Source organism: Callospermophilus lateralis, chromosome 5 (assembly GCF_048772815.1).
Source record: "Callospermophilus lateralis isolate mCalLat2 chromosome 5, mCalLat2.hap1, whole genome shotgun sequence".
NCBI classification, from domain to species: Eukaryota; Metazoa; Chordata; class Mammalia; order Rodentia; family Sciuridae; genus Callospermophilus; species Callospermophilus lateralis.
Genome location: NC_135309.1, coordinates 73,519,485 through 73,533,663, shown reverse-complemented (window position 1 = coordinate 73,533,663; position 14,179 = coordinate 73,519,485). Strand labels below are relative to the sequence as shown.

The following is a 14,179-nucleotide window of genomic DNA, read 5'->3' as shown; positions in this document are numbered from 1 at the left end:
GTGCGTTTCCAGGCCCAGGCATCACAAAAGGGAGAGGCTATTTTTTTTTTTTTTTTTTGTAAAGTTGCGCGAAAAAAGGGTGAAGCAGGGAGCGCGGGGAAGCTGAACCTGGGCGGACCTCGGCGCGGCGCAGAGAGCTCCAGGCGCAGCGGCTGCGGCTCCAGCTCAGAGCCTGCGGCGTCCAAGTGGCCAGAGCTGCGCTGGGAGGGAGGCGGCAGGAGGAGGGAGGGGAGCCGAGGTGGAGGGGGGGGAGGGAGCGGCTAGTCCGGTCCAGGTTTTGCCGGCAGCCCCCGGGCAGCGTTCAGAGCTCCTGCCCGGGCGGGCGCGCGGCGGCGGCGGCGGCGGCGGCAGAGGCGGCGAAGCCTGAGCGGGGATGTAGAGGCGGCGGCACTGGCGGCAGCAGAGGCGGCGGTGGCGGCGAAAGCAGGCGTTTGAGCTGAGCAAGAAGAGCAGCGAAGCCACATAACCCAATAGTCCGACCCTGCGTCCCAGCCCTGCCCAGCCCGCGCCCAGCATGCGCGCCGCCTGCTGAGTCCGGGCGCTGCACGCTGAGCCCTCCGCCCGCCGCGCCGCGCTCCGCTCCGGGGTGATTAGTTGCTTTTTGTTGTTTTTTAATTTGGGCCGCGGGGAGGGGGAGGAGGGGCAGGTGCTGCGGGCTCCCCCCCCTCCCCGCCTCGGGCCAGCCGCGGCGGCGCGACTTCGGCTCCGGACCCAGGCGCAGCGGGCGGCTGGAGCAGAGCGCACCGCGGCGGCAGTGCCCAGAGAGGAGCGCAGCTCCCCGCCCCGCCCCTCCCCCTCGGCCTCGCGGCGACGGCGGTGGTGGCGGCTCGGACGACTCGGAGAGCCGGTAGGTGTCGGGCCATGGCCCTCCCCCGACCCCCCCACAGACCGGCCCCCTCCCCTTCCCCGCCTACCTCCCTCTCCTCCCCCGGGGCTCGGTGCGCGGCCGGGGCCGGAGTTCGCTGGAAGTCGGCGGAAAGTTTGGCTGCGCGGGTTCCCCCGAAGTTCAGGTGCGGAAAGCTAGGGACGGGGAAGGAGGGGTCCGTGTTTGGGAGGGGCGGGGGGCTCCCGCAACCTGAGCCGCGGAGCCGCGAAGCCTGGGAGACCTAGCGCCGGTGATCGTTTGGTGGCCGCTTCTATACCCAAGCCTCCCCAAGCTGCAGTATGCTCGGTCGCAGATCACTGAGTTCAGACAAAAAGAGGGGTTTTAGGGTCGGGGACGGCGGGCTGGGCGCCGTGGAGTGGGGTTGGGGTTTTTCCTGAGAGGTGCCGTCCCCTTCCCAATCACTCCAGATCGTGGGCGCTGGGGTGGCGGACGCCCCGGGGTCCTCACCTCTTGGTGTTAGGCGGGCGCTCCGCCTGCGGGGGTGACGGCTTGGAGATCTCTGGCGTGCACTCCCCGCAGCAGACCCCACTCACAACCCTGTGTTTGGGGGCGATGGTAACTGCCCTGAGCGGCTTCGACCATGCGTGGCTGAGCCTCCCCCTCCTCTTGGAAGAGGCGGCGGCCACTTCTGCATTTCCCCTCCAGCTCCTCGCCCCCGCTGCCCGCGGGGTGCCTGGCGGGCTGATCAAGTTTGACCTTTTTTTTTTTTTTTTTTTTTTTAATCGGTGAAAGTATCACCCCCACTTCCACCGTGCCCCGCAGCCTCTCCCTCCCACCACAGCGATGGGGAGCCTTTCGGGCTGCCTCCCAAGCCCCGCGTGGGCTAAATAGCGTGCAAAGCCAAGGAGGGAGAATGGGGGTTTTCCCCTAGCTGCAGGGCTGTTGGAGGGGGATGCGTCCCAGGCTCCTGCCGTGCAGCTCTGGCTCCGAATTTACCCCTGAAGTTCTGCCCGAGCCCCCCTCCCCTTCGCTTCCCCGGAGCGAAGGGCTGAACCGCCGCGAGAGGAATGTGTTAATTTTCTGACTGGGGGAAGTTGTCCTCGCCCGGAATGGGCTGTTTTCCGGCGGGGAGCGCGGGGTGCGCCTGGCTTTGTTTATTTGTAGGATCGACAGAAAGTGAGTGACCCCAGTTTTTAAATGGGGGGTCCATCTCGGGACCTGTCAGAAGAGCTGAAGCATCCAATGAGAGAGCAAGACCTCTCTTTTTTTCCTCTTCCCCGAGAATCAGAAGGGGTACACGGAGTTTGGGTTAGTGCCATGGGCTGCAAGGAGGCACCAGTGGATTTGGGGGGGTTCTGTAGTGACTCATCCGGAAAGACCTGCTCCCTCTAGTCTCCTGCGACGAGGGTCTGAGATTCAGCAGTTTCACCCTCTTTGCCCCCAGGATCCTGGGTGGTCCAAGAGTCGCATCTTTGGATTGGGGGCTGCAGAAAGGGGGGTCGTCGGACCATCCTCCCGATCCCCGCCTTTCCCTGCGCCGCAGGCGCTGTTTGCAGCCCTCGGTTTTGTAGTGGGCCCAGCCCCACCCCGCTCCTGGCGTTTGCTCTGGAAGCTCTGGGGAGGGGGGCGTGTGTGATCCCTCGGTCCTCGCCCCCGCCGGAGCCGCCCCAGGGCCGCCGGCAAACAGAGTCCCTTTCAAGTTTTCCGCTGGGGCCGCCTGGCGGGGGCTGCAAACACAGTCGCTGCGGACTTGTTTGGAGCGCGATTTGAACGCCCGGCGCCACCTCAGCTGCCCCTGGCCGCTGGGGTGGGGGGTTCGGTCCCTGAAATTAGGAGCATTTAAATGAGATATTTTGGAAATTTTACTTGCCTAAGATTGATTTGTCCTCCTCCCGAAAGACCCCCCCTCCAACTGCTGCTAGGAACCCAGAAACTAGAACCTGAAGCACCTTCCAATCCCGTTTTTTGAGATCCGTGAGGGGAGACATAGGGCGCTACCTCCCCGTAGCGGCGCGGTGTTGATTTAGCAGTTTCCCTAGATGAGAATCAAGCTGGAGCTTGTTGGGGGGGGGGGGGAGGCCCGCTCTGCAGCTGTCACCCCCCTCCCAGAACAAAATTGTTCTCTCCTTGGGGAGGAGGGAGAGGGGGTTGACAGTCTGATTTCCCCCCCCCCCCCCCCCCGTGGAAAGGGGTGGGAACAGCTGAGGGAGGTTGGCCTCTGCATTTTCAGTCAGCCCTGGGAGCTTGGTTGATATAGCCCACCTCCCCATCTTGGGAAGCCCCTAGCCAGCCTTGAGCCTCCCTCTCCCCCATGCCACTTTCCTTTCCAAGGTGGAGGCAGAGAGGTTCCTGTGCAGAAGACAGAGCCTTGACTGGCTGGCTGGCTGGCTGACTGACTGTTGGTGGCTTATTTATGTGTGTTTGGGCTCAGTTGTTTTCCCGGCTCAGCAGGTGACCCTGGCCTGGGCCTCCTATCTCTCCTGCAACAGAGCCTGTTGACTTATCCGAGGACCAGCGGCCTCCTCTTTATCACGTGAGGCCTGGAATGTCCACCCAGCCTGACTGGGTTAGGCTACGTGGGGGAAGGGGAGGGAACTGTTGGGAAGGGTTCTGCATTCAGGGCCCAGGATGGCACAAGCCTGTGTCCATGTGCTCCACCATGACCCTAAACTTTTTGCCTTTTTTCAGCTTTTTGCCTGTCTTTTACCCATTTGGCATGTGCGAAACTGAGGCTCATAGGAGTCTGGGGGCAGGGTTGCATCTGGATAAAGAACCACATCTGGGAATTTAGGACCCCACCTCCTATTTCATGGGAGGGTAGAATGGAGATGGGGGTATCCCTCAGAAAGAAGCGAATGATATATGTTGGGCAGAGGTCAGTTTACTTTTTAGGGTACAGAATGGGGTAGAGGTCTGGGGGAATATAGGTGAGCCAGACTCAGGCCTACTTCTAGAGCCCCGTGGTGACCAGTCAGAACTAGTTACTAACTATAATGCTCTGGAGCATACTTTAACTGGCTAGGGATAGGGCAGGCTCACTTATTGTTATTATTGCTCTCTGCTTATATGTAGTTAATTTATTCATTCATTAGCCTAATATGTAAATGTTATACATACTATGTATTTCTGGGGGTGCAGAATCACTGCCCCAACTCTGTAGGCATGTTTTGGGCAGAAGCTCCACCCCCTTTCCCGCCTCCTGGGGCCCTGATTGGGGCTTTCCCTTTTATTTTTTTCCCCTTGGGGCTCTCCCAATCCTGCCCCCACCTACTGGTCCCATCCTGGCCCTGTGTGTGTGGTTGTGTGTGTGTGTGTGAAGTGTTCTTGATTAAGTGTATTAATAGTTAAACTCTCACTCATAGCTGGAACTCACCAGACCACAAAAAGCCTCCCCCGTTACTCACGCGCTACTGCCCAACAAGAATATCCCACTAAAGTTTTTTTTCTGCTTCCCTTACTTCCCCCTCACTCTCTCTGACTCCCCCCAGTGCTGAGCCCACCCATCCAGGCTGAAGGCAGTGAGAAAGGACTGCCCCCTCAAAGACCCAGGAATCTCCAATCCTCCACCTGCCTGCGAAAGCCAGAGGCAATGTCAGCTGACAGATGAGGCTGTGTGGTACTAGTCAGTTGGTCTGCATTGTGGGACTGGATGGCCTGTGTGCTTATGACTCAGGATATGTGTGTTTCTAAGTTGTGTGTGTATGTCTAGAAATTGGTGTGTTGAATGTATGTCTCAGGAGTCTGAGCATGCATGGATCTGTGGATGCGGGCTTGTGTAGCTGCATTATGCATGTAAACCCAATGTATGTTTCTGAGTCTGAAATTGTAAATTGGAAAATTGGATGTGTCTCTGTGGATCTAGGAATGTATATTTTCTCCACGTGTGTGCCTGAAAATTTCAGAGAGTCTGGTTGTGGTTGTGTGTATTTGTATGTTTTGTATATGCTTATAAATCTGGGAGTAAGCCTATCTAAGCTGTATGGGTTGTGGTCTGGGCCTTCAGTAGCTGGTAGCTATGTGTTCCTTTCTCTTTTAGTATCTCTCTCTGCCCCTCTGTCTCTTCCTTCCTGGTTGTTTGAGGCCCTGAGAGAGAGAGAGAGAGTGTGTGTGTGTGTGTGTGTGTGTGTAGCATCAAACCTCTTCTACCCGGCTCCCCCCCTCCCAGTAACTGGGCAGCTTCCCCGTCTGCCTGCCTGCTGGGAGTTTTGGAAGCCATGGAGGGAGACAGGCTGGGGCCGGGGTGACAGCGCGTATCCACGGTGATGGCAGCCTGTGATTACGGGAATAAAAGGATTTTAAGGTCATGGGTGTTTTTTATGTTCCCCCCCTTTGGTGGAGTCAGTGGCTGCAAAGGGCCACAGCTGTGTGTGTGCAGGTTGGAAAGTCTGCCCCTGTGAAAGTGAACATGGTTATGTGGAGCTTACCTGGGAGCATGAACACATGCATGAGCAGAATCTGTGAGAGTGAGTGTACCTTCTGCCTGCTCCTCGTGTGAAGAGTCTGGGGGCTGCCATTTGTAGTAAAAGTTGCTCCTGGGAATCACATGAACCTGGAATTCTGCAGTCTTCTATATGCTGAGGAAGGCACTCAGGCCCCACCCACTGCTCACCTGCACCCCCTCCCTGAGTCCAGTGTCTCTAGCTGGATACTGCCTGGGCCCAGTTACCTGGGCAAGGCCACATCTCAGGGTGTCAGTGCCCCTGGCCCAGCTCCAGCCCCTGTAATTGCATTCTGCCGCCTAATCCCCCGCCAGCTCAATTAGATCACAAATTCTTCTTCATTTCCTGCCTCTGATGCTGGCCTCCCTCTGGGCTAGCAGTGACTAGAAGAGAGGAGGGATCTTAACCCCCACCCTCTACCAGCACTAGATGCTGGAGGGGGGGTGGTAATAAATTCCTGGTACATGGACCCTGGAGTCCAGGTTATATTTGAGAGACCAAAATGATGGGGCTCCATTGGCCCTTTTTAGACCAGCTTCAGTATCCCCATTCTGGGGAAGAAGGCTCATGTTACCTAATATAGGGGCTCTGAGTAGACCAGACAGGTCACTCTAGTCAAGTCCCTAGGCTACATCCTTTCCTGGTTTCCAGTAGGCCCTGCCTACCTCCTGATCCCAGAGCAGTTGCTGGCCACCCCTAAGCACAGCAGTTGTGACCTTGTTTTTGACCTTTTCATGTTGTCCATTCTAGGAGCCAGTAGGACCACTGAGCTCCCCTCCTACTTAGTTCTTCTAATCCCCTCCCTTGGCCCCACCCAGATAAGTGTGTATGAGCAGTAGCTCTGAAGTCCTTCAGACCTGGCTCCAAATCCTGGCCACACCAATGTCTCAGTGGATGTATGATATATTGGCAAGTTGCGTTATCTCTACGAATCTGAGTTTCTTTATCTCTGAAACAGGGTAGTTAAGAATGGCTGCCTCACAAGACCATTTTTGGTGAGCATAGGGAAGTTTGCATAGGTGCATTCCCAGTCAACATTCAATAAAATTTGGCTTTTATAGTGATGAGTACTTCATATATTTCAGTGAATGGGAAGGAGAAAAAGCACTTGGCTCACACTTAGCATTTCTTCTCCATTTTGCTAATTACAGGTGTGTACCTTAGTTCTATCACTTTGCCTGAGTTTCTCTCCCCCATCTGTAAAATGGGACTGACAGAGGGCTGACCTTAGAGGTCACATGAGAGGATTAAATGCTTGGCCCCAGCAAGTTCTCTGCCCTTTCTTTCCTCACACCAAGCCTGGGGTGGATAGGACTAGTGAAGATACGGGCTCTGGGACCAGGGGCTGACCAAGGTCATGAGGCTGGTAATGAGGCCCAGGGATGACCTGCTGGCTCAGCTGAGCTGTGAGGCACAGCCTTCCTTCCCTGCAGGTCTCTGAAAATTGGTGGCTTGGCTGATTATTTTCTGGGAAGGGGAAGCTGAACGTCTGCCCCTCCTTTCCCAGGAGGCGCCCATGGCAGTGGCTGTGCTGACAGGCCTCCTGGCTTTCTTGCTAGGGTGGCTGGCAGCTCTGTGGAAGGCTGGCTGTGCCCAGATCAGCCCAAGGGAAGGGAACTGCAAAGGTCTCCCTCCCATCACTGACCCCTGCAGCCCCTCCCATCCTCAGCCTGTCTTCTCTCAATGGAAAGACAGCAAGGAGAACTCATAGCAGGAGAGCTGGGGAGACTGGCTGTGATGGAGGTGGCAGGGCAGCCTTCTGCCTCAGGGTCCCCTAGCACTCCCTGGCTGGTCTCCTGCTTTCTGTGACCTCTGTCACTCACTAGCCTGGGCTTTTTAATATTTCATGGCCCTTCAAACCAGCCCCCTGCCCCAGCCCACATGGCCCCCTTTGTCTGCCTGCTGTCCCCCACTGCGTCTGCCCCTGCTGCATTCCCTGCCTTTCTCTATCAGTCTGTACCTCCATCTCTCATAGGATTCTCTCCCCTTCCCTGACATCTCTGACTATCCCTCTGCCCCTTTCCTCCATTTTCCTCTTTTGTCGGCTGCCTCCTTCCCACTGGAACAGAAACCTCGGCAACTGGTCTGCCTGCTACTGGTCTGCCTGCTTGTTCGCCCCCTGGGTCTACCCCTTCCTGCCCCCTCCCCCCAGCTGTGCTGGCCGCCCTGTGAGAGCTGGTTTTATTTATTTTTCTGTTTGTTTGGGAAGAGGGCAGTGGCAACTCTGAGCCCTGGCTGCTGCTCTGCTTGGAGCAGTGAGCAGACGGCTGCACTGGCCTCCCAGGAATGTGGCTGGGACGTCCCGCGCTATATTTACTCCCTTCCAGCTGCTGTCCCCAACAGGGCAGAGCCAGGCCTGCCTGGTGGCCCCCAGGGAGCCCTGGGCCCGCCCTCCTCTGTCTGGCAGACCCCACATAGCCCTTGGGCCCACTTCTCCCCCCTTGCCTGTGACCTCCTCTGACCTCCGATTTGCCTGGCCTGCCATCAGAAACTCATGTGGCCCATCCTGGTATGGGTATACAGTGAGGGCATGGAGTCCTGGCACCCAGTACTACCCCCCCACACTCCTGTGCACCCCTACTCAGGTGCCTAACCTAGGTCTGTAATCTGATGGCCAGAATTATGCAAAACATCTTTCCAGGCTTCTCTTCACCAGGCCTGGTCCCTACTCTTGCCACAGTCCCCTCAACTCAGCTGCAATCACTGGGGAAGGGGGAGATCTTGAGTGGCTGTGTCCTTGTGTCACTGGTCCCCTTGGTTCCTCACACAAGCACACATGGGTGCGCAGCTGAGTGCTTGCACATACATATGCAGAAAGACTCCCTTTCCCATGGACACACATGTTGGGTTATTCCTTCCTTGGAGGCAGGTCCTTGCCTCCTGTCATTGATTCCCTCATTCATCAGATGCTTACAGGGATATTTTGAGCCCGCTTCTTGCCAGCCTTGCAATGGGATGTGGCAGTGATTCCTTCCTGTACCCTCAGTGCCTGGCACCAAGTAAGTGCTGAAGATATTTCGCTGCTGCTGTACTGAGCTGCAGCCCCCAACTATTATCACTGTTAGGATCGGATATTGTAACAATGGCAGTGACAATGGCTGGCCCATCCTAAGCTCTTGCAGGGGCAGCCTCTGTGTTTCTGACCTTTGCCTCCTTTAGTCCTCCCAGTAGTCCAGTGTGTTGGGTGCTGTTAACATCTGTTTAGAGAAAGGAGGAAACTGAGGCTGGGAGAGTTTGTGACTGACAAGTGGGATTGAGTTCTGACAGAGCCCTTGACAGGGTACGAACACTATGAAGACAGCCAGCGTTGGTCTATATATGTGGTGTTTCCAGCATCTCCCTGGTACCTGGTTACATGGAACAGACTCCCTAAGTGCTTGTGAACACAAGCCTTGCTCTGCTTCCCCCTTGTGGCTCCCTAACCCCTGGCAGTGGGCCTGACATGAGGCAAGGAGATGGGCTGATTGGCTAGTTGGGTGAATAAAGGAATGAATTGATGAATGAGCAGACAACTCAATGTGAGGATGAGTATTCTCAAGAAAAATGGGCATGTGGGATGTGCTGGTGAACAGACTGCTGTGTGGACACCCATTGGCCCATACAGGATTCTGGGAAGTGAAGTAGGGTCAGGGCTGAATGATACAGCTAGACACCAACAGTCTGCTGAGCCAGTGAGGGAGGACCTATCTTCTCCATGGACCTCAATTTTTCATCTGTCAAGTGGGCTTGGGAGCCTTTGTTCTGGCTGACTGCCAGCTGGCATGGGAGGTGAGGGGACTGTGGCTGGAAGGAGGAAGTAGTGGGTGGTGAAGACAGGAAGGTGAAGCGTGGAGCTTGGCTTGGAACCTGAGAAGCAGGGAGATCAGCCCTGACCTGACCCATAGAGTCCTCTCTCTGAGCCACAGGGTGGGATTGCAGGCTGTCAAGCCCCCCTGCCTCCCATTCCTGCTATGGTGCAGGCTTGTTTCCTGACATCAGCGACATCAGTGGTTTTGTGTGCCAGGAGGAGGTGGCTTGTCCCTTGGCCTAGTCCAGCTCCTCCCCAGACCCAGACTCTCCCCGCCCCTCTGCAGCTTCTTGTTAGTTCCTGTTGACTCCATGGGAGAAACCCTGCCCCTCTCCTGCCTGACCCACCTCCCCAAAAGCTAGATGAGCAATTGGTTGACTGGACCTACAGCAGTAGGAGGGGTAGACATGGTCCTCTTTCTTCCTGGGGCTGTCTGATCTTGGTGGTTTAGAATTTTTAGTGACAAGAGACTGGAATCATAAACTCCTTGTAATGGAAGGATTTTCAAGTCATGACTCTTGTCATATTGGGATTCTAGAATTACAGAACCATGGGTTTTCCTGTGGGAAGGAAGTATGAATGTTCTGTCATGTTTCAGTCTTCTGTTTGACGGTAGGGACAGTAATGCTCTGTAGGGAGGAGCTTCCCTAAGGTCATAGAGCCTGGAGCCCTCAGGTGACACAAGCCTGGGACAAAACCTGAGACAAAAATGCCAGTTTTGCCTGCAGGGGTGGACTATGGGCCATCAGGCAGTGAGGGGATTCAGGGACGGCCTGGCCTGCAGGCACAGGAGGGGTCTTCCTTGCGGCCGCCTGCTGCCCACGCTTCCCGAGGCATCAGTGTGAGGAGGAAATGCGGGCTGTTTCTCCCAGCGACAGCCGGCAGGGCCGGGCGACTTCCCAGCTCCCCCTCTGACTCATGGCTGCCTGCAGCTCCCCTTCCCTGGGGGCCTCAGCAGCCCCATCTGTGCAATGGGGAGAGGTTTTGTCCCACAGCCTAGCGTTTTAGAAACAATAAGACTAGGATTCTTTTCCAGGGCCACTTTTAGGCGGTAGAGAGTCTAAAGAGTGGTCCAGAAGAGCCACAGAGCATTTGGCCCTCGTATACTGAGAAGTCCTGCTTGGAGTCACCCTAGTGCCCCAAGAAACCTGGGAGGGTCAACCTGGTTCCCTGGGCAGAAATTATGGGAAGCAAATGATAGAGGACCTAAATCATTCTTTTAGGAAGATCCCAGAATGTGAGGCTTAGAGCTCTCAGCGATCTCCCCTGACTTCAGTATACCCATCTGCAAAATGGAGGATATTGTTCCACTAGGTCAGTCATTTAGTGGCTGCGCTGTACCTGGATATGTGCCGGATGCTGGGGAATGGGGAATCCTTGACTCCAGAAATGGGATGGGATGTGATTGGGTGGAAGGGGTGACAGGAGAGGTAAGAAGCTGGCCAACGAGGGAGTGTCCAGCGGAAAATCCCAGCTGTTCTCAGGAAGCGTTTCCTCCTCTGGTCTCCTGGGAGAGGGACTAGGCAAGCAGGACAGAGAGCAGTGGGAGGCCCCTCACGGTCCACGTGGAGACATCCCAGGCCTGGCAGCTGGGCGGGTGTGCCCTTCACACTGCCGAGGGCTGGAACACACCTCCCGTGCTGTGTGATGGGGGGCCAGGGCTGCCAGGAGGGACCCGGCCATAGTCCAGATTTTAAAGCTTTCCCCTGGGGCCTCGTGGTACCCTCCACCCTGTCCTGAGCTGCCACCGCGGGGGTGGCAGATGCTGTTTCTTCGGCCTAGGCGAGTGGGAGGCCTCCGGAAGATCCTCCTGGGAGGTTCCGGGGGGCAGCGGGGGCGTTGGCAGCTGCTGCCCAGCCAGGGTTGGCTCACAGTGGCCTCCCAGGTCCCTCAGGCCCCCAGGCTTGAGGTGGTGCTTTGGAGTTGAGGCTGGTCCCTCCACCCCTTGCTTCCCTGCTGCTGCCCACCAAGCTTCTTGTCTCTGGCCCCCTCCCATCCATGGCTGCGACTGCAGAGCCCCCCCGGGAAGGCAGGGGAGGAGGCACAGCGGGCTCAGAACAGCGGGTGCCCGCGCAGCCAAGTATTTGCGTGAGCTGTCAGAGACAGACAGGCATGTGGGGAATTTGGTGCATGTGGGGCTGGGGGAAGCAGCCGGGTGGGCAGGCAGGCAGGCAGGAGGAGGGAAGCTGGGGCTGCCTGCAGGCCTGTTGAACCCTGCAGAGATACTGTTTCTACCCAGTCCTTTAGGCATCTTCTCCTGCCTGTGCCAAGGCAGTGAGGAGAGTGGGGACTATCCTGACTGGGGTCTGATGGTGGTGCTAACACCCGAAGGGGGCACCTTGTCAAGGGCCCAGAGCTCTCTGGTGGAGTGTGGAGTCAGGCAAGAATCCGGGTTGTACCCAACTGTGGCCTCCAGGAAATAGCAGCTGTCCTCTCTGCCCCCACCCCACCCCAAGCCTGGCACAACTTGTTTCCTGGCCAGGGTCCGGCTGGGGCAGATTGGAGGAGCCTGGTATTGCCCGGCTGGGTAAGGAACAAGCAGGATGGAGGGGGTCATGTTTATAAGCCTAAAAGCAGTTGGAGTGCTGTGGAGAGAGGACCTAAGCCCTTGTTATCCTTATGCAAAGACCCCAACTTAGTTGCCTTTGTGGTCTATTCCCAATAGATCCTATTAAACAGGACAGGGGCCCAGAGCTGAGTAATACTTGATTTTTCACAGCTGAGAGCCCAGAGGTGAATATACTGCCCTGAGGTCAAACAGTGGACTCCTAACCTTCCTTCCACCCTCATGTGGGTGGGGCCAATGGAAAGAGGTGAACATTGGGGTTTGCTGGGGTGGGGGCTATATTTAGTATTGCAGAGCTGAGGGGCCCCTCTAGGAGCAGCTGTTGGGGGGTGCACACACACAGGCCTGGAGCTTCATTTAGTCTGGACAGAAATATCCTCCCCCCCACCCACCACCCACTGGCTGGGCGGCCAGGCTGCGGGTTTGTCCCCTGAGGGGCAGCTTGCCTGGGCCTGGCGGCCGGCGGGACAGGCAAGATGACCCGATAGGCTTTTCCCAGCTCAGGTTTCGATGAAACAGGAACCCGAGCCGCAGCCTGGACTGTGGGGGCCAGGGCAGCCAGGAGCCTGGGGGGCCAGGGCTGCCTCCCCCGCTTCTCCCTCCCTCTGCTCTGTGATGCAGCCTCCCCTTCGCAAAGGCCTGGGGAAGCAGCAGGTTATTTATCAAGCCAGCCTCCCTGCCGCGTCTGCCCGCGCCTCCCCCCTCAACTCTTGCGCTGGCGGCCATGAGCCCAGCAGAGCAGGGTGAGCTGGGCAGGCGGGTGGCGGGATTAGCTCAGGAGACGTGAGTCACCCCATCCCCAGCAGCCCTGCAAGGCCCTGCGGCCTGGCAGGCAGAACACGCACTCACGCACCCCCACATGTGGCACACTTAGGGCCACACAGGACAGACATGGTCATACAGAGCACACTTAATTCTACATGGTGTGGCACAGACTTGGTCACATATGTTGTGGGCCCTTCAGAAGCATACTCACTGTTACAACCCTGGCCCCTGGTGTGTGCGTAACTGGCACAGACCTAGGGAAGCAGACATTCATGGTTACACAGGGGTGGGCTCCTTGGGAGGAGGCCACACTTTCCCTTTCAGACCCTGCACCAATAAGGCAGCTGTATGTCTACTTCATCCTGTCACAGCTCGGGCTAGTGGTCCTGAGGTCATAGTTCATACCCAGGTGAGACCATAGGGTTAGTTCAGGAGAACTGACAGCAGATCCTGGTGCACACACCTATACATGTTCCCACCTGATGTGGTTAGGGCTCCATTCCCCCGTAAAGGCTCACACAAAAGAGGCCTGACCCTCAGCCATGATGTCATCTGATTCTGTAAGGTTTGGATAGGGGCTTTTCCCTATCACCAGGCTGGTGTGGCCCTACTAGGGGACCTACTTACCCTCCAGTGGGGAGCTCTGGCCTGAGCAGAGTAAGTGTAGACGGGGCAGAGAGCAGAGAAGCTGATTTCCCCAGGAGTGCCCAGTGGCCAGTTGCTCTTCCCATTCAAGGTGTGGTCTGTGAGAAATGGGGGGGGTGGTGCCAGGGATTGGGAAAGGAACAACAGCCCCTGATCCAGTGAACTGTGTCCCAGGAGACTGTCCTCCCTGCTTACTCCACTTGGTTTTCTCTGTCCCCTTGGTTCCCAGGGCACCGATTATCTAGTGCCCCTCATCCCCACTTTTCAACCAGCACCCTGAGTCTTAGACTACATCCCTGTTTCTTAGTCTGTAGCCTTGCAAATTGGTGTGGAGCTGCCCCGAATAGGAGGAGATCCTGGGCTGCTGGGCTGGAGAGATACCCTCAGTGGGTCTCTAAGCCTTTGTCCCACCACTGAGGCTGGGACATGTTTTCCTTGGCCTGGACAAAACTGAAGGCAGGCCCATTTTCCATATATTGGAAACTAAGAGAGTATTGAGTCTAATGGAATGGCTTCATGATTGTTAAGGGCTTTGGACACTGTTTCCTAATACCCAGACTACAGATCATTCTGGGCCCAGGAAAACTTCCACCTTCTGACTTTAGAGGTCTCCTCCCTAATGGTCAAGGAGAGAAGAGAACCCAGGCATCCAAAGGAAAACAAGACTGGATGCCATCCTGAGCCCTGGACCCTGAATTAGACAGGCCTGAGTGCCTGGCTGTGTAATTATAACCAGCCTGCCAACCTTTCTGACCTCACTTTTGTCACCTATAAAATAGATATAAACCTCATCTGACTTAAAGCTGTAGGACCTAAAATAAATGGTGAGGATTAGGGGTGTAGCTCAGTGGTAGAGTGCACGCTTAGTATTTGTGAGGTCCTAGGTTCAATCCCCATCACCACAGAAACAACAAAAGTAGATGACGGGGTATATTCTCATCAGTACTTACTTGTCACACCTTCCAGGGAGTCCAACACCCTGTGCCTGAAATTTTTCTTGGCTTACTTAGAATATCTTAGCTTTCTCTAAGACTGTTGTCTGATAGGAATGCTCCATGTGCCTGATTGAGTGAGGAGGCTAAGCTGGGTGGGCATGGGTTGGGCCCAGGATAGAGGAGCCTATCTCTTGGATAAATTCCTGGAGACTTCAC

General features: G+C 56.3%; 1 protein-coding gene across 2 annotated transcripts in view; it reads left to right on the top strand.

Annotated features, from left to right (window-relative positions):
* The first annotated feature begins 316 nt into the window (after positions 1–316).
* Positions 317–14,179, top strand: part of Cxxc5 (CXXC finger protein 5) — a 33,544-nt gene continuing 19,681 nt past the window's right edge. The window contains exon 1 of one of the 2 annotated variants that reach the window (XM_076855979.2): positions 317–847. The gene's annotated coding sequence lies outside the window, so the exon portion shown is untranslated. Of the gene's footprint in view, positions 848–951; positions 1,011–14,179 lie in introns of those variants that run through there. The other variant, XM_076855980.2, reaches the window with a different exon arrangement.